We start from the raw sequence: 20,466 nt of genomic DNA, 5'->3' as shown, positions 1-20,466 counted from the left end.
CAGTGTCTACCAGGTTGAGAATGGATGGAAATGTAACAAAAGCAGGAGCTGGGGATGAGCTAACTGGCTTACTCCAAGAATCCAAGTAGAGACAACAGTGATTTGCATCAGAGTGTTAGCAGAGGATAAACCGGAACTGGTCAGAGATTGGCTAAGTTCGAAGTAAGAGCTCAGTTGTGGAATAAAAAGAGAAATTGAGATGGGTAAATGTGAGGGAGACAGAGGTAGAGGGATGAAGATCAGAAATTTCTTTTTTATTTCATATTGCAGTAGCATCAACTATCAGTTTTAGGCTATTTCATACACGTTTTAAATGATATTTGAAAAAAGAGAATTTTAGCTGTTTAATTTACTTTGTTTAGCTTCCCAGTTAGTCACTCCCCTGCCCCAAGAAGTTGAGTGATAACATGCAATGTTTTCAATAAATACTTAACAAAAATATAATTTACTTTTGTGATTTAGGCAGAATGATTGGTGGATGATAAATAAAAAAGATTGGTCTTGTCACTTTCAAAGCTGTATTTAACAGTATGACAATAATTCACAACATAAATAATTACCACAGCAGCAGAGTTTGGATAATGAACGGCAAGCAAAATATGAACGAGATGAGGCAAGATCCTATTGATGTTGATTTATATTTCAAAGCTCTAATTCTGAAGATTGCCATGATTTAAATTTTATTCTCTAAGACCTATCTTCATTTTAAAGGTGATCAAGGGTAGTAAGTCTAGTGAACAGCTGTTTTAGATATAATTCAGAAAAATTTGTCAGAATTATTAAGAACATGAAATGCATCCACATTTTTAAAGGATACACACAAAATGCTGATGTTGTTTATAATTATTTACAGAAAACTTCATTGTTTCTGTATTTTTTATATAATCTCACATTTTCAAAACCAAAGGCCATGGACTTTGAAAAGTTGGGGAGGGGGCCCTTATATGTTTTATAACCTTAAATTTATTCTTCTATTATGCTAATCAAATCTATGATTTGAAAAAATGAAGTCTAGCATTTAGTCATGCTATTTTCTTAGAATTGCTATTTTCTTCATCGTATAAATTTTTCTACAATCTAGATTATTTGAATGAAAAAAAAAAAACACCTTTACACATCATTGTCACTGTAGCCATGTGTGAAATGTATCTAATTGAAAGAATAATAATCTTAGGGTCAAGCCCAGGATAATGGCAATTTTACACTCCATATCTTTAAAAGTATCCTTTTTCTTTAAGACTCTCTTGTAAAAGACAACAAGTACAATTTTATATATATGGAAGGAATTACTAAAATTGAAAAACGATAGCTTAAAAAATCTATGCTGGATTAATATGATCACAAATTGTCCAGTATTTGCTGAGTGGTAGGTAGTTTAGACTTAGGTTATAGCCCTAGAAGAAATCTAGGAGATTCACATTTGTAAATAATCTCATTATTCACTGTAGGTAAACACTCTGGGCAAGATATATTTGATTTTAAAAAATAGTCCACATTTACAGTGTTGAGGATAGACTAATAAAAAAAACTTATACATTAATAATGCATTAATAAACACCATTTAATATTTTTCTGCTATATGCTAGACTCTGGGTTGCACATTTTATATGGATTTAATCCTCCTCTTTTATTGCATATAATCCTCAAAACTACCTACACTTAATAATCATGAAAATCCCTTTTGTTAGTATACTTATTTCCTTTTACAGAGGAGGAAATGGAAGCTCGGGAAGGTTAAATTATTCATCCAAGATGACACAATGAGAAAGTGGTAGAACCAGGATGTTCACCTCACTGTAGTAAATGCAGTCTCCTGAGTCAAACTATCTGTGTTAAAGTTCCCTCTCGGCTTTGTGTGACATGCGGCAAGTAATTTAAAATCTCAGAGACTGAGTTTCCTTATCTGTAATAGTAAATAATTATACTGGATTTATCTCATAGGGTTACTCTGAGGACTGAATGAGATAATGTATGTAAAACACTTAGCATATGCCTAACAATTAGAAAATACCCAACAGAATAATGTTTTTCTCATAAGTTTGTGTTCCTCGCTTTTCAAGGGCCCTGCAGGATCTCTTGGCCTAACTAAGAATCTTAATCAAGGTTATTAATAATTCCTTGGGGAAGAAACTCAGGAAAATTTCATGTAAGTTCATGACTAAGCTTAGTCTTACTTTGGTGTGTGAGAGGAAGATAATCATATTTATCATTTTGAGTGCCTATGATTTTCTTTAAGCCTATCTGTATTAGCCTAGCCTAGCCTAATTTAATTTCTCCTACTGTTTTGGGGCTTGTATTATTTTAAGGTTATAATTAATATAAAATGGATTATAGAACAGTCCATCTTTCTGTCTTTGGCAGATTTGGGTTCAGATTAAGTTTTCTTCTCTGGGTATTTGTTAGGACCAAACCTCCAACTTATTTGTGCCTCCTCATTTTATTTTATAGTGTGAATAGTTTGCCATACGTAGGAATTCTAAACCTTATCTCTAGTTTTCTTTGTCTTCTGAATTCTAAAATTTCCATGTTTGCCCAGTTGATTTCTCAAACAGTGCAGAAAATACCTCATTTATCTATGCCCTAGAAATGTGTTCATTCTACTCAGTTCCAGATATTCATTAAGACAATTGACAGATTATCTTCTGTCTTCTAGGTCAGTATCCAGTGATTATTTAGCACTTTTCTTTTTCACTGGATTTTCAAAATTTAATTTATCGCAAAAATTTTGTGACTATTGTGTTCTCATTTACTTTTGAGTATATGGTCTATAATTTGTTCTTAATGCATTATAATTAAGTCCTTTGAGAATTGATGACATCTATTTTAGTTATTTATCAATATGTTAAGAAAATAAAACAAAAACTACCCCAGAATTCAGAGACTTCGAAAAACAACTATTTTAATTCATGTGGCAGTTCAATAATTTCAGCTATTCTTCTGCTTCATGTGGCTTCCTCTGGAGATATTTGGTAGTATTATGCTGGTTATTGGATTGCTCTAAAGAGTTCAAGGTCACATCACTCACAGGACTGATGTTTGGCATGAACACCTGGAAAAATGGGGTTATTCAGGACCATTCTCCCTTTTAAGGTCAATTCAGGTCTGTGTATGTGTTCTCATCAAGAGGATGGACTTCTAGCATGGCAACCCAGTTGACTCCAAGAGAACAAGGATGCTGCCAGTATTCTTAAATTCAAGACTCAGAACTGTCATCTTGTCACATCATGTGCCCTACACTATTGGTCAAGGGTGACTATATACTAGTTCATATTCAAATAGAGGGGGAATAAACCTTCATCCTCCCAATGCAATAATGCATAAGTGTGCAGCCCTCTTTAGTACTCCAGTCTTCCTTGTGGTTACAAAGCATCTGTGGACAGTTTTTTTAATTTTAATTTTTTTGGTTTTTGTAAAGGGAATTGAAACCAGAGGCACTTAACCACTGATCCACATCCCCAGCTGGTTTTATATTTTATTTTGAAATGGGGTCTCACTAAGTTGCTTAGGGCTTCACTAAGTTGCTAAGACTGGCTTTGAACTTGTGATCCTCCTGTGTGGCCAGTTTTAATCTGACATTCCTGATAAGCCTTACATTTTCTCAATTTTATACTCTTCTACAGAAATTCAGTTAGAATTTTCTTCCTAAAAATGCAAGGCTGGTATTGTATTAATCAAAAATCGTAATTACTATTCTGAATTTCCACTAATTAATATAAATATTTGCTTTTCTCATTATTTGCTTTTATACCTTATTACTCATCTTGCATTTTGGATCATATTGGAAGTATTTGGGTTTAGCAAATAATAAATGATAGTCTGCCTTTAGACTGTCATTAGAGAAAGGGCTTCTATGTCATTGGAGTTAATCTTACTAAGTCCATGTATCAGTTATAATACTTTGTTTTGCAGGACATGGGAAAAATCTAATTCCACCAACTTGTAAAATGACGAATATTTCTTAGCTTACTAAATGAGAATCCCCAAGGCATGGTGGATTGCGCAATCTACAAAGCAAGTGACTCAGGCTCCTTCTCCTCTAGTACTTTGTCTTATTTTCTCCCTGGTGACAAACTAGTTGTACCAAGTCACTTCTCAAATCTTTGGTCAAAATTGCAATCAATGTTTATGCCTAAAAAAATAACTGTTAAAGTATATGCGACCTAAATGATTGACTTACAGAGCCAAAGATGTACCCCTGGGTCTTAGGGAGAGAGGAAAACAAGTGAACAAACAGAAGCTCTGTCAGCCTGGAGAAGGACTGAAAGGTTATTGGGGCCTCTCAGCAATGACTGTTGAAGAGTCAATTTGGAGAAAATGAGGGTTGAATCATGAACTGACAGCTAGCATGCTTAGACCAACAAACCTAATCATGCTCAGAATGTTAATGTTAATCATTTTTTATAGATTATCTCTGATTCATAGAACCTCATAAACCAAAAATGTCTAAAACCTAAATATATGCCTTCTAATATCTAATCCTAGTTTTATCCAACTAAGTTTACTATAACACCTGGCTATAGGGAATGCCCCATTATCAAGCTATCACTGTCTTCCCGTTTTTCAGACTGATGCAACCATAATAATTTTTCAAAATCTCACATGAAGACCTACTTCTGTTGACTCAGCCTATCTTTATCAGTACACTTCTTTTTTTCTGTTTTGTTCTGTATTACAACTTGGATGGCTTTTCCTTCCTAATTAAACTCCTCTATTGTTTAAGGCTCCATTTTAAGAACTTCTAAATGGACTACTTAAATAACCCTCCTTTCAGGGTTCAGTGAGACTTACTTCTCCTTCAGGGGAAGCAGCAGAGTGTATGCTATGGAGGCAGAGGAAACTTGTTCAAATCCTGGATCTGCCACCTACCAGTTGTGTTATCCTAAACAAGCCAGTTAAGTTCCTTGAATCACTTATTTCTCATTTGTAAAATTTGGATACAAAAATGCACTGCATTTTTATTATTCTTATAAAAGAATCATCACCCTGAGGAATTAAATAATTTTGGGTAACAATTTCCTTGAACACTTTACTGAAAACTGAATACCTCCTCCTGGTAACAATGAACATAAATTAGAACATTTTACATGTTTTATGACTTTGGAAATGCAAAACTTAACTCATATACGCAGTTTCAAATATACTCAATACTTTTCTACTTGCTTATTTTCAGATGAAGGTAGAATTGTGTCAAATAGTGCTAGGATTCTGCATGACTGTTTTGAATTAAATTAATGTCACAATGTTTCCCTTTCCCTGTATCCTTGGCGCTAAAGTCAATTTGATTAGGGACTGCATTATGAATTCTGTCTCTATTAGCAAGGAAGGTATTAAAAATCCACATTTCAATTTTAAAGTCATCTGAAGGAAATATTTTAAAGTGTTCTTTGTTTTCAGGTATCTGGAGATTTCTGTCCACAGAGAAATTGACAAGACTTTGTAGTTATCAATTCCATCCTGAAGAAGTGCTTTTTCCAGCTTTCCAAAGTTTGCATAATTTAGCTCTCTATCTCCTGCTCCAGAGTGGCAGCATGGAAAAGACCACATGGTTCTTTTAACAGCATCTGTAATGGTGACCTCAGGGTCTTGGAAAGAAAGATGGTTCTCATAAGTATATGGCCAAAATTATCCAAGACTGTGAAGCACTGAAATAATTCCTCCTCCTTGAATTCTTTTGAAATGGAACAATCTTTTTTTTTTTTTTTTTAACAAAACAAGTAATATTTATACCTAAACATTAGTTTTAAAACATATTCTGTTTTTAAAAAAACCACTGACCATCGTACAGACAAGAATATTAGATACCATCCTGCAGTTTCTTCAGAGACTTTAATCAACACTTTCTCATTACCTTGATTATGAAGTGAAGATTTTTATGCCTATAGGAAAATACAGTTTGGTCTCATTAGGACAGGCATTGATGCTAAGGGACAGTCACATAGAAAATCATGAGTCACAAAGACATCCGGAATTGTGCCCTTTATTCATGTGGCAAAATTACACGAGATAAAATAGCACATGTTTTCTATCAGTGCTCAGAGTGAAAAAGATTTTCACAAAAGTTTTACTTGGAAAAAATGATTCATGGTTTTGAATCTACTACATTTTTGTTTCAAAAGGGAAACACAAAATAAAAATTCCCCTTTAATATTCAATACATATTTAAATAGAGGCTTAGAAATTAGGTTGCTGAGAAGTACCAATCCTCTGGTGCTGAGACATGCTGAGAGGAAGTGGGGCAGCTGAGAAATGTACCAGGGTCTATTTCAAGATATGGAAGAAAGACTTGTGATTCAGAAGTTATGAGAACACTTGATTGAGTACTTCTATTTCCTTCCTTTTCTTAAATGTTTGAAATAATTAGGTATTTTCTAGGATACATATGTATTTACTCTTCTCTCTCCCACCAAGTGACTTTGATTTTGCCATCCAACCAACAACTTTGAACAGTGCCTTCTATGAAAAATTTGGTTAAAATTCCAATCTTCTAAAATGGTACCATTTTCTTCTAAATAACTCACATGCTTTAGTATTTCTGACTTCATGTATCTCATCCAAATAATACCATAGGTTTTTCAAATTGAAATGGAAATCAGTAAGTATGGCTTCTAGAGTTGTTTTTTTTTTTATTTTTTTTATTTTTGGTGATTTTTTTTTTCTTTGTTTGGTACTAGAGATCAAACACAGGGATGCTTTACCACTGAGCTACATCCCCAGTCCTTTATATGTTTAATTTTGATTCGGGGTTTAGATAAGTTGCTGAGGGTCTTACCAAATTGCCTAGGATGACCTCAAACGTATAATCCTCCTGCTGAGGCTTCCAGAAATGCTGGGATTATATAGGCTTGTGCCACCGTGCCTGGCTTCGCATTTGTTTTTACTTTATATTTTCCACTACACACTTGGCTCTGAATATGTAAAGACTATAGCCACTTTCATGTCTGTTTAGTATATTTTCTTCAAATTTTATCAATTGGACAATGATGCTACAGATATTGTGACAAGACTACAACAATGACAATTTTAATGTTGCAAAAAGTTATAGTTTGGGAGTGAATTAAATTATCTGTTGTATGTCTGCTTTTAAAGGTAGTTTTCAGAGTAACAGGAGAGAAAAGAGTGTCAGTTCACAAATCATATTCCTAGGTCTCATAAGCACAGGAATTAGAATGTGGTTTATTAACTACTGGTTGGGTAAACTACTTACTGGTTGGGTAAAGTAATTTACATGGGTAAACTACTAACTACTAACTACTAAACTACTAATTTTCCCAAATCCCTTTCTTCAAATATAAGATTACCATGATTTTGCCTATCTTAGTTTTGCAAAAGTTAAGAGGCTTTAATTATATCAAATGCTTAGCAAATATTTGGTATATATATGCACTATAAATACCATTTTATTTCCCTTACATACTAACTTATATATTCCTCTACATGTTATTTGAAGACAGGACCTGAAGAATTTAACATAGCTGAGTGCCTGAACATTTTAGGTGCAAGGCTATTTTCTTATTTGCAATCAATCATATTTTCACAACCCTTTTGATACCCACATGTTCAGTAAAGCATTTATTCTGTGAGTCAGATTAATTGCTTGTCTGTGATTTTATAAGCCATGTGTGGTCACCAACTTCTGTTTACTCATTCAGACCTAGGAATTAGAAAATTATTGGTCTTTTACTCGTGATTTTGTTGGTCAATTCTAAGTCCTTTGTGATTTGGATGAACATGAGATATTTTCCGTATCTTTGACTTAATATTCAGGACCCTGATTCTATCTGTTATTCCCGCCTGCCTCTATTCACACATGTATCTTACTTAGTCTTTCTCAGAAAAAGTGCTCATTGATGTTCCACTAACTAGGAATAATTACATAGGCTCCAATTATTTAGTGTATAATGTTTCTATATGTTTTCATGTACTTTTAATATTTCATTGTATAGTCAATTTTGCATTACATTTTTTAAAACTCATTTATCAATCTTTATGCCACTATACATTTCACAATGAATGATTTTTATTTATCCATGAAGATTGATTAGTGTTCAACACCATATTTTCACAAATAATGGATTAGAACTGGAAGGAAAAAGGGATTGCCTTTTTCATACCACCACTACCAAGATGTTAGTAGCTACTCACTCTTACTTTGGACAAATATTCTGAATATTCTCCTTTCTTTAATAGGAAATGAATGACAAATTGAACAGTTCTTTAATTGTTAATCAGGAATGTCATTCAAAGTGTACAAATAAGATTTGAAACATGAATCAAATATAGGGGGGGAAAAAGGCAGAGGACAGAATGTATTATAGATCTGTGATGTTAATGAAACATTTACACTTCAATGAACAAATGCATCCTGATCTCATAATTATAAAGTGCAAGAAAAAAAGAATGTCACTCACTTAAAATGTGTAATAGGTTCCATGGAGTGCTATCCCAATTTCTCGCCACCACCACCTCTCAGAAATGAAGGACATTTTTCTTCAAATACTTGAGGCACGGTGGTGCCACAGTGCTGTCTCTTCTCTGGGTTATTGTCCATTGCTGAAGAGATCTGCTTGAGCAAGATAATATCACCATTTCTGTGGTGCTTGTGTCCCATGGCTGGATACCATGAGGTACAAAGATCTGGTCTCCTTACCTTTACCAAGGGTCAATTTTGTAGACTATCTTGGCTCTAAAACCTACCCAAGAGATCAGTTTAGACCTTGGTTGTGACACTGTGAAACGTAGCAACCTCATTTTTCCCTGCAAAATTCTGTCCTTTTTTTTTTTTTTTTTTTTGCATTAACATGAAGTTGATTCTGAAAGCGATTCCCAGTACATTTTCTGCACACAAATCTCCATCTCAGAATCTGTTTGCCAGGGAATCTGACCTGCAACAGCATTCTGACCTGCAACAGCATATGTGTGACTTTATGGAAAAGTAATGAAATTTTCTGCCTTGTTTTGTTGTATGAAAGTTTTTAGATGTCTCATAGGCTTATATTAGATAAGCAATAATATCCAGGTTGTTCTGATACCTAAGTAATTATGCTCAAATAAACTACTTGGTAGAAATTAAGGTAGAATTTAAAACATGAGTTACATTTTTATTGTTTTCTTTATTAGATTATCATAGGAGACCATTATATCAAGTTTAGAAAACAGATTAATGAACTAAAGAATACTATTTTGTTCTTGGAATTATGTGATGTTCTCTAGTGCATTACAAGAAAGTTAAATTTTGAAGTGAAGATGGAGAAAAAAGTGACATGATCGAAGATAAATCTTCGAAATAAAGTAAAATCTGAGAGATCTCCAAGGGCAAATACCATGTCCCATTCTCTTTGAATCAACAGCACAGGACTGCGATGGGACATAGAAGAAGCTAAACAAATATTTACTAACTCAGAATGAAGCAACCCCTCTTCTCTGGGTGTCCTCCTAACCTTGTCTAGCATTCTGGTTTTACTTATTTATTTGAGTTTTGAGAACACACTCCTGATTAAACCACGTCCTTTTTGCATCACATGACTACCAGTGGACATTTAGGTAAATAAAAGACCTTTGGATCTGGAGTGTCCACTGCAGCAGTGTGAACTCTGGCAAGAGGGAGCAGGTGCCACATCTGCCTGCCAGAGCGTCCTAGGCATTACGAGGAGGGAGGGCGTGTGGTGGAGTGTTTATTTGCAACAATTCCCCTACCTTTGAGATTCAAAAAACACATGCAAGAATAACCTCCATACCAATTATATCCAATTAAGTTTCCTATTTGATGAAGTACAATTTGAAGAATAAATAGCCTCTGTAAATTAGAGCAAAATGGATAGTTAATCATTAAAAATCAAATGTGATAACGAAGTCAAGTATTTGAAGGAAATTATTTTAGGGAAAAAATGAACTGATATTTCAAGTTTTAAAAAGCCAATTATGAATCACAGAAAATAGTTTGATGAATTTAACATTCTTTCTGGATTGGATATTTTTATTAAAAAAAATAAAATGCTGTGCCTGGAAATATTTTAAAGTGATACCTTAATTTTGATTCATGATAGACATCAGTATGCTCTAAGCAGCATATGTACAAGGGTAACTCTACTTCAAAGAGGAGAAATCTAAGACTAATTTGCACTTGAGAGGAGGCACATGAAGGACTTCAGTCAATATAGAAAAGTTCATTGTATTTCTGTGTTAAGTATTTGATATACTCTTTTGGCAGTTTAGTCACATACTTAATTTGCATGAAGAGTTTTTCTTAAATGTCAGAAGTGAGATATGACAATAAGTATTCTCTTTGATTAACGTGTTCAAAATTTTTCCTGACCTTAAATGAAGATATGCAATAATAACTCACTTCAAAACTGTGAATTTGGTCTTTATAAATTGAAACAAAAAATCCATACTGACAATTGAGATCAGAGTACCTTACCTCGTATGTATAGATACAGTGTCAAAATATATATTTTGCAATCTTTCAGATGTTTTCTTTCATTGGTATCACTAAGATTTGCTATTCAGAACAGATTATTGACTTTTTAAAAATATCTGTGTGCTTCAGTGAATTCATAAGCTATCTTTTTTACATAAGCTACAAAAGGCAATTTTCTGGTAGTGCTAATAATTTAGATGATATTTATTTTGTAGAGAGTTATGTAAAGAAGTTTCTCTAGAACTAATAAAACATACATGACTGACACATACATGAACATACATATACATGTACACATGTATGTTGTTTTTGTATGTATGCACAAATATGTAGTTAGAATGAACAATTTTTACATCCTTAGTGACTTTTAGTGGAATATGAAGTCATTTTATTGAGAGACTTTGTAAATATTCAGATGTTTGCTAAGAATTCTCTGAAACGTTGTTATAGTATGTAAACATAATAGATTCAGGTAATACAGAAATTATCTCCACTGTAATAGAATACAGAGTGACTATATTTTAATACTTCTCCATTCAGAAACTATAAACTAATCTGAAGATGTGTAAATATATTTAAAAAGACTGAATTTGCTCAATAATTTGGCATACATTGTTCTTTTTTTGCAGTATTGAGGATGGAACTGGAGTGCTCTACCACTGAGTTACAACCCAAGTCGTTTTCATTTTTTAAATTTTGATACAGGGTCTCACTAAGTTGCAAGGCCGGCCTTGAATTTGTGACCCTCTTAGCTCAAATTGTGGAGTTGCTGAGATTATAGGCATGTGCCACTATGCCAGGCTTAGGCGTATATATTTATATTCTGTCATTCATAACTCTAGTTCCATCTTTCAAGGTGAGTCCTGTTGTCTTATGTATCTTACATGTCAAGTTTAAAATGAATGGAAAATTCACTGGTTAGTTATTTATATCATTATTAGAAACAATCTTTGCTGTAGCTTTATGCTTTTATATTGGTTTTCTAAAATCCAGTTGAACTATTTGGGACAGTCACTGACTATTCCTGTAAGCAGCTTAAGGAGTGATCAGTAGGAAAGAAAACTCTAACCACCATGCCCTTGGTCTGTCTGTTTGTTAAATTCTAAATTATATCTATTTCCAATCTGTATTGGAGAGCAAAATAACACTGGAAAAGAGCTCTGTATAAACAGTCTTCTGTTTCCAGTTGTTATACTGCACCAACTTCCACAGTTGCAAGGTAAAGTGTTTCTCATCTGCCTCCCTCTCTCTCTCTGCCCCAAGTAAGAATTATGTATATTCTTAAATCTCTCTAGTATTCTTAATGATAGGTTAATTAGGTTCAGTGATTCTTCATCTCATCAAAAAATAACTTTATGTCCCACTGGGAATACTATCACTCTTAAAGACAGTGAAAAAAGTAAAAATACTATTTTAATTAATGAGAAAGGTATATGCTACTTAACTCAATAAATACATATTCTCCATTTACCTTTTCATTTTGACAAACTTATAACCTGAATTAACCCCTACTTTGCATTCTCCTCCTGAGGTAATCCACTATCCATTTCCTCCTTATTGTTAAACTACTGTTAATTTTTCAAGTCTCCTCAAATGCCACTTCCTTTGCTCAATTTTTCATCCATGCAGGGCAGTCACCTAAAATTTTGTCATGTCTGTCTTTATAGGGTGAGCAGAGATAGAGTTGCTTTTCCTTCCCTGAAGAACATGGTAGAAATAGAATATGAAACAGGACAAGAACTAGAGGAAGCTAATGTCACAGATGCTAAGAGAAAGGTCACTGAAAAGAGGAGCCCGACTTAGAAAAGAAATGCCCACCAACACAACCTTGTGGTGAGCAGCAAAGCTCTGATTACCTATTTTAGCTCTGTACTTCTCAATTTTGTGCACCAAACTCCACAGGAAATTCCATTTGAAATCCAGTTTCCCTGGGAAAAAAAAAAAGATAAAAAATACTTGTTCTAAGGTTCTAAGGTTTCAAAAGAGAGAGAAAGAATAAGAGAAGGATGGCTGAAGGAAGTGAAATACAGAAAGAGAGAAAGGAAAGGTCCTTCAGATCACAAGAGATAACTTATATTATCAGGTGATCCATTGGGAATTAGAAAAATGACTAGAAGAGTGAACATGTGATTAGAAATTTGGAGTTTAGAGCCAGATGGTATCAGTAGGGAAGGGACTGGTACTGGAGATTGAATTCAAACATGTGGCTCATGATTCAATCAATCATACCTGCACAATGAAGTCCCCCACCAAATATTCTGGAATTTTAGTAACATATTGTAAATTTCTCAGAATATTTCATGTTCTATGTTTTTCAAAGTTACTTAACGACAATAATATTTTTACAATTAACATCTGATGAAACAATTCCATTTTATAACAGATTGCAAAAAAAGAAAAAATAAAACAGCAACAACAAACAATATCCCTGTTTTCTTATACCTTCTTTAAAAAATTCTTTATGATTGTGCATTTGTTTATTCAACCTTCTCAGTGAGAAACTTCATATTTTGAGTAGCTGAATTACTAAAAATTTAATCCTCTATTTAAAAAAACCAGATATTACAACACTCAGTTGTGCTTTGGCCAGTGTATGTAATATGATATTCTATATATTTTATTACACACTTTATTCAGTTTTTATTTATTTATTTTATTTTTATTTATTTATTTTGAAGTATTAAGAATGGAACCCAAGGCTTTGCACTCCCTAAGCAAGCATACTACCACTGAGTTAAATCCCAAACTTATTATATGTTTTATTTTCTACTAAACATTATGTTTATTAATGTAGTACTAACTGCAATTATAATTGAAATACTTATATATAATTTTTATAGCAGGATAATCCCTTTATCTGGATGCATGTTAATGAACTTTTTATTGTAAGCTGCTGATGTGACTTTCCATGGTAGAGTGCCTAGCTAGCAAGTGTGAGGGCCTGGCTTCACTACCCGGAACCTTGTAGAAAAAAAAGAATGAACTTAGTATTAACTAGAGAACACTGAGTCTATTTTAGACATGACACTAACAATCATCCCTCTCCCATCCTTTCCTGGTATACAGTATTATGTCTAGCATTAATTTGACAGCTGCTTTAGAAACTTAAAAAAATATAGTGTTAAACTTATTTCATATATGAGTAAAACTAAGTGGCAGAATTTTCATTGTCCAAGGTCATTTAGCATCTCCTGTCTAATTTAGTGATGTGATATTTCTTCAGTATGTGGCTTTTCATCTTAATTATATTTCTTGAAGTCTAGGAACTGTACTTCTTCACTTCATAATTTTAAATCCTATAGTAATTGCCAAATTCACATTTTCCACACAAATGAACAAATGAAAAAAGTTTAACTTCAATCAAATTTGATCAATTATTAGATACAAGTGATCAATGGTCCTTTTCAAAACCACAAAACCATAATGATAAAGTGAATTATAGAATTTGACAGATGTTTAAGTTTATGTTTTGAACAACTAAATGGAAGGATAATATGAAGCTAAGTTTTCAAAGCCTGTTTCACATTATTTATATGTGTAAATATATAAGCAGATTTATAACAATACCTTAAGTCCCTGGGATCTCAGACTATCTATTGCATTAATCAACAGTGTGCCTAATTCTCAGTATTTGCACATACAGTGGTTATACAAGTTCAATTATTTGTAGCAGGTAAAACAACATTTAATATGCTTGGTAACATCAGGATTAATAATAGATATGTTCTTTTAATCTGTTTTGAGGTTATGCTCAGTTTTTGTAATGACCCTTTAAGTACATTGTACAGCTATCTCTGTTTGGATTATAGGCAAAGAATGAATGAAAACATATATTTAATTTTTATGTAGATAAAGAATCTAAAGAAGGACAATGTTAATCCTTGTTAACAAAAGTCTCAAAATTGTAATGAGTTGTATATCTGAAAAAATTAATAGAGGAAAAAATATGTAGAACCATAATTATGGTTCTATTTCATATCTTTCTAATTTAGTGTTTTGTGAATTTTTATGATCATTGTTATGATCAAATAGAATGAGATATATTTTCTAAAGGTAGTTTGAGCTTTTATGATATCTAAGGAAAATTTTTCAGAAAGTGAAGTTTGATTGGTGAAAACTACTTTTCATTATAGTATACCTAGATACTCTTTCCTCTGAAATAGAAACAATTGGAATGTTAATAATTAACAGTCATTAATTTTTTCACTTACTTGGCCTTACAGTCATCTTCTCATCAAGTGTAACTTGATTATTTTGTAAAAATGTCTTCAGTTGAATAAGTAAAACTTTCAGAGCCATTTGATTTATCAGAAATTGAAAACACTAGGGTGTTCTGATTCCAACAGGGCAGGAGATGTCCACTGGGGGGTAATTTTTCTACTGATCTTAACAAAATCTCTGGGTGAAGTGCAAAAAGCAATTATCCAAGGAGGCTGAAAAATAAAGAAGAACAGGTAGAGATCATGAAAAGTGGCTTACAAAAGTCTGAGTTTCCTTTCTTTTTATGACCCTTTTTCTTATGACCTTGCTCCAAAGGCACATTTTGGGAAAACTACACAAAGGACTAGAAAAGCGGGAGGCTAAAACTCCATAAAAACTGGTGGAACTGTGTGAATCAGGGTGACTCAAAAATAAATAGATTTCTGAAAGTAAGACATAAGAATTTCCCAAAAGCCAAAAATAAAATAACAAATTACTACAGAAAAAAAAATTCAAATTACCATGTATTTCCTATTAGAAAACAGAGGCTAAGAAGAAATGGCACAAAATTTTTCAAAAACAAAATAAATATCAAGCCTCTCTTCTCTATCCAACAACAAGGCCAGTAAGGAATGAAGGGGGATGAGGGCATTTTAATATGAGGGAAAATTAGGAGAACACATGTTCATAGAATGTTTATTTAAAACGTTGGTAGAAATTTTCTAAAAAGAAAGGAAATGATGGAGGAAGAAATCTTGGCAGGTAAGGAAGAAGCAAAATGAACAAAATATGGATAAATGAAATATCCTTTTCTTCTCTTGAATTTTCTAAATTATATTTGATGAAACAGATTTTTAGTACTGATTTGGGTCAAAATGTATGTTGCAGAAATATTTTAAAACAGTTATATTAAAAAAGGAAAAAGTAAACAAATATGAAGAAAGGTAAAATTTCTACCTATCATGATATTTGTTAAAAAAAAGTCTTAGTTCTAAATAAACTGTATCTCAAGAAGCATGTGTCAAAAGAAATAAGCAAAATTCATTAATGATAATTGAAATACAAAATATCAAAATTTGTGGGTGGGGCATAGTTGGAACATGAATTTAAAAAAGAGAGGATACAGGTTATAACATATCAGGAATGAAACAGGATATTACTACAGACCCTGTGGATATCCAAACTGTAATAAGGAATATAAGGAATATCACTATAATTCTATGCATATAATTTTTCAATTTAGATGATGTGGACAAATTCTTTGTAACACAAATTGCCACTACTCATCTAATGTAAAACAGTATGAATAGCCCTGCTACTATTAAGGAAAATAAATTCATAATTTAAGTGTTCCTAAAAATGAGATTTCAAGTGCCATATGATTTTTCTCAAAAAGTGATCATTGTTAATATATGGAAAGATGATATAAATAAATATTTATTTGCCTTTTCAATATAAAATATTGAAAAAATATATTCAGTATCCATAAGCTAAAAATAAGAATTTATTGATGATATAAGAAATTTTAAAAGAACAAAACAGAGAAATGCATATATGTTCCAGGTTTGGATGATTCATTATCAATGGCATATATTAATCCAGATATTAATCTTCACCTCAACCATTATGTTTTGTTTCAGCAAGGTTTTGGGTTGTTTTGTCTTATTTTATTTTTAGAAATCTCCAAGATAGTTTTAAAATTTCATATAGGAAGAAAATAAAATGGATTTGTTAAAATAACTGAGATAAACAATATGATATTTGTAGTACTCTTCTATGTAATTTCAGGAATTATATTAATCCTAATATAGTAATCAAGATATTTAAGTATTGAAGGAACAGTGAATACATATATCAGTAGAACTGGATAGAGAATGAAGAAATGATAGGTCTATATAAATAACATTAATAAATTTTTTAGCAAGACATTAAGGATTTTCAAGGATCAAGGATCAACTTTTTACCAACTGTGCCTGGAACTATTGACATTTATATGCAAAAAAATTGAAGAACCTAATTATGATTTGGATACAATGTGTCATTCAAAAGCTCCTCTGTTAATGCAGGACTATTCCAAAATAAGTTGATTATATTATGAGAGCTGGTTTGAATGGACTAACTGAGTGATAGCCATAGCCAGGTAAGGTGGATTTGGAAGAGGTTGATCAGTAGGGGTGAGCTCTGGAAGAATTCATTTTCCCTTTGGCTACTTTCCCTCTCACTCTCTGATTCCTGGCCACCATAAGATAAGCAGCTTTCCACCACCATTCTCTTCTATCAAGATGCTCCACCTCATCTTGGGCCCAGAGCAATGTAGTCAGCTGTCTATGAATTGAAATCTCTCAATCTGTGAACCAAAATAAACATTTCCTCCTCTAAGTTATTTTTATCAGGCATTTTGGTCACAGAGTAAAAAAGCTGACTAACAAAGAAATTGGTCCCAGAGAAGTGAGGTCATTGATGTGATGACCTGTGATTTTAGAAGTTTTTAGAAATGGTTTGTGGGAAGTCTTAGAATGTTGTAAGCAGAGCTTATTGGGCAATTCTGATGGGAGCTCAGAGGACCAAATGGTGATGGGAATGCAGAAAGTAAAGACTATGCTCATGAGGTTTCAAAGGAGAATGAGTACTCTGTTGGGAATTGCAAAAGTAACCACACATGTTACATCTTGGCCAAAACACATACACACACACACACAAAAAAAAAAACTGTCAATGTTTCTGAGACTATGTGACACTGATTTAAAGATAATGGACTATTAACCTGACAGAGAAAATTTCAATGCAGTATAGCATTTAGAAGGTGGCATGAACATCACTATCAGTTTTTATCCAGGTGTACTATGAGGACCAGGAACAGAAGGATTGTAAGAACTAACAATTTGACCAGAAAAGTGTATATAAAATTGGGATCAAGAAGGGTGTGGTTTTTGAAGACAGTTCTACCACTAAAGAGAAGTTAAATACTATGTACAGAAACAATAGGAAAGATTGCTTGAGGCTATCTCAGGAATCAGCAAGACCATAATGATTGCAGACTCAAAGGAACAAAAGTAAAAATTCATTTAAGAAACCTTGGGGATAACCTGTTCACACAGGGTTGCCTAGAAAGTTATTTCCCAGTATATGTTACATCATGCTCAGCCCCCCAGGCACTCAGAGGTGGTTGTAGTCATGGTCCCAAGGGGTTCAAGTACTGCCCAAGTTGGAAGCAAACCTTGGCATCATCTACATGGTATTGGTTCTGAAGAATGATGGAGTTAGGAAATCATGAATACTTCCATTAAGAATTCAAAGGAAGGACTGGAAGTTCAGACCATGTATAGTAGCATCAGAATCCCTGTGGGCTTCCCTGAGTGCATGATGCCTGAGACTGGGAAGGTGAAGCTGAAGCTATAATGGAGACTAAGAAATTAAGAGATGCCAGTAATGTGGTCTGTCTGCTGAAAAAAGCTGCTGACTGCATGTATAGCCAGGCCAAAAAGAGAGGTCATGAATTCTGCAACAGCAAGACCAAGGGGAGGGATGCTCAAGGCTTTGGAAATCATATCTTATGCTTATGTGCCCCAGATGCTGGACATGAAGCTACAGCACTAAATTATGGTAGTCTAGTCAGTTATTGATGGATTAATTCTGCAAATAGATTAATACACTGATTAATATACTTCATGATCCGATCATTGCCTAAAAGTTCTATCTCTGAACCTCTCTACATTAGGACCATGATTTCAACACATGAGCTTTTGGGGGATATCCCAAATCCAATCCACAATACAACCTTATAGAAAGTAGGCCAAAGATATTAAATACCAAAATTGATATAAAGATAGAAAATAAGCATGTAAAAAAAAGTTCAACACTATAAGGCATCAGAAAAATGCAAGGTGGGACTCTGGGTGTTGCTCTGTGGTAGAGTACTTGCCTAGCATGTGCAAGGACCTGGGTTTTTTTCTCAGCAAGGCAAAAAGAGAAATAAAGTAAGATGGATTTAAGAACAGAAGAGAAAGAAAAAATGAAAACTGAAAAAATTGAAAGCCCACTGCAAATTTACTAAAATAGCTAAAATATTATATATAGATGATTATGACAGAGAATATACATATATACATGCATACATATGTAAATACATGTAAATAGGTAATAATATCAGCCCTCCTCAAGGATGTAGAGCATTTTGAGGGTTCATATATTGCAGTGGAAAATAAAATGTGATACAGTATCTTTGGGAAACAGTTCTTATAGGACATAAGTTTATTCTAATTTTCAGCATTCCCATTCTTAAAAATTTATGCAAAAACATGTGTGACTTATGTTCACATAAAAAGGTAAATAGGAACTGTATCAGTTGTCTTGGTTAACCTTAACAAAATATTGCAGATTCGGTAGATTAAACAACAAATTTATTTTCTCACAGTTCTGGAGACTGGATGTCCCAGACCTGCATGTTAGCAGTGTTGGATTGGGTGAGTCCTCACCCTCTGCTGGAAAGGTACCTTCTTCCCATGTACTCAGATGGTCTTTTTTCTCTGTGTTGAGGGAAGAGGAGGGAGAAAACTTCTGTCTTTTCCTCATCCTACAAGGACATCAATAAGACTTGGATTTGATCCCAACTATGTCCTGAATTAAACTTACTTATGTCTTTAACAGCCCATTTCCACATGAGGTTGTGTTGGCAGTTAGTAAGGGTGCCAACATTTGCATGAGAAGATAGTTTAGTCCATAATAGGTCTGTTTCTAAAAACTTTATACATGCGTTTTCAAAAACTAGAATCTATGTAAACATCCTTCCATTGATGAAAAGATCATCTGTGGCACATTTCTACCATGGAATACTACCCAGGAGAATTGTTATGGTTTGAATATGAAGAACCCCCCGAAAGCTCATGTGTAAGATAATGCAAGAAGGTGTAGAGGTGAAATGATTGAGTTAGGAGAGTCTTAATACAATCAGTAAATTAATCTGCTAATAGGGATTAACAGAGTGGTGACTGTAGGATGGTAGAGTATGGCTAGAGGAGGTGGGTCATTGCGGGTGTGCCTCTGGTGTGTGTATTTTGTCCTTGTTAAGTGAAGCTTTCTTCCTCTGCTCTCTGATCATCATGTCCTCAGCCACTTTCCTCTACCATGTACTTCTGCTATGAAGTTTTGCCTCATCTCAGGCTCTGAGGAATGGAGTTGGTCATCTATAGACTGAGACCTCTGAAATTGTAAGCCCCTCAATAAACTTTCCTCCTTTAATTATTATTGTCATGTCTTTTAGTCACAGTGGATAAAAAACTGACTAAAACAAGTACAAAGGAAGGAACTTCTGATAATGCAAAGTGGGTGAATCTCAGATATTTAATGCCAAGTGAAAGGGAAACAACTCAAAGAACTATATATGGCATGGGCCAAAAACTAAAACTATAGTTACAGAAAGTCAATCAGAAATTACCAGGATCTAGTGTTTGAGAAAGTGGAAGTTTCTGGGTTAAGGAAACTATTCTATATCTTGATTTTCATAATAGTTTTATGACTATATACATTTCTCAAAACTCAGTGTTCTATTCCTCAAATAGCAAATGCTTCTATGTGACAAAACTCCATAAACTAATATAAAATAAAACTTTAAAAAATATTGTCCTAAAAACAAATATATAAAATCAAAAGGAAAACTGTAAACCAAATAAGTCTCCTTGCAGTTCAATCTATTTTTGACATTTTGTGTAAGAACAAAGTATATTAACTTTTCATATATTATATTTGAGCAGGTACAGTAAAAAGAATAGAAACCAAGTGAATGCTTTCAAACTATTAGGTCCTCGAAATAAAATATTAAATATAACCATTTCAAATATCTTATGAATTTG

This window comes from Sciurus carolinensis, chromosome 4, assembly GCF_902686445.1.
Source record: "Sciurus carolinensis chromosome 4, mSciCar1.2, whole genome shotgun sequence".
Taxonomy (NCBI): domain Eukaryota; kingdom Metazoa; phylum Chordata; class Mammalia; order Rodentia; family Sciuridae; genus Sciurus; species Sciurus carolinensis.
This window is presented reverse-complemented; position numbering follows the sequence as displayed.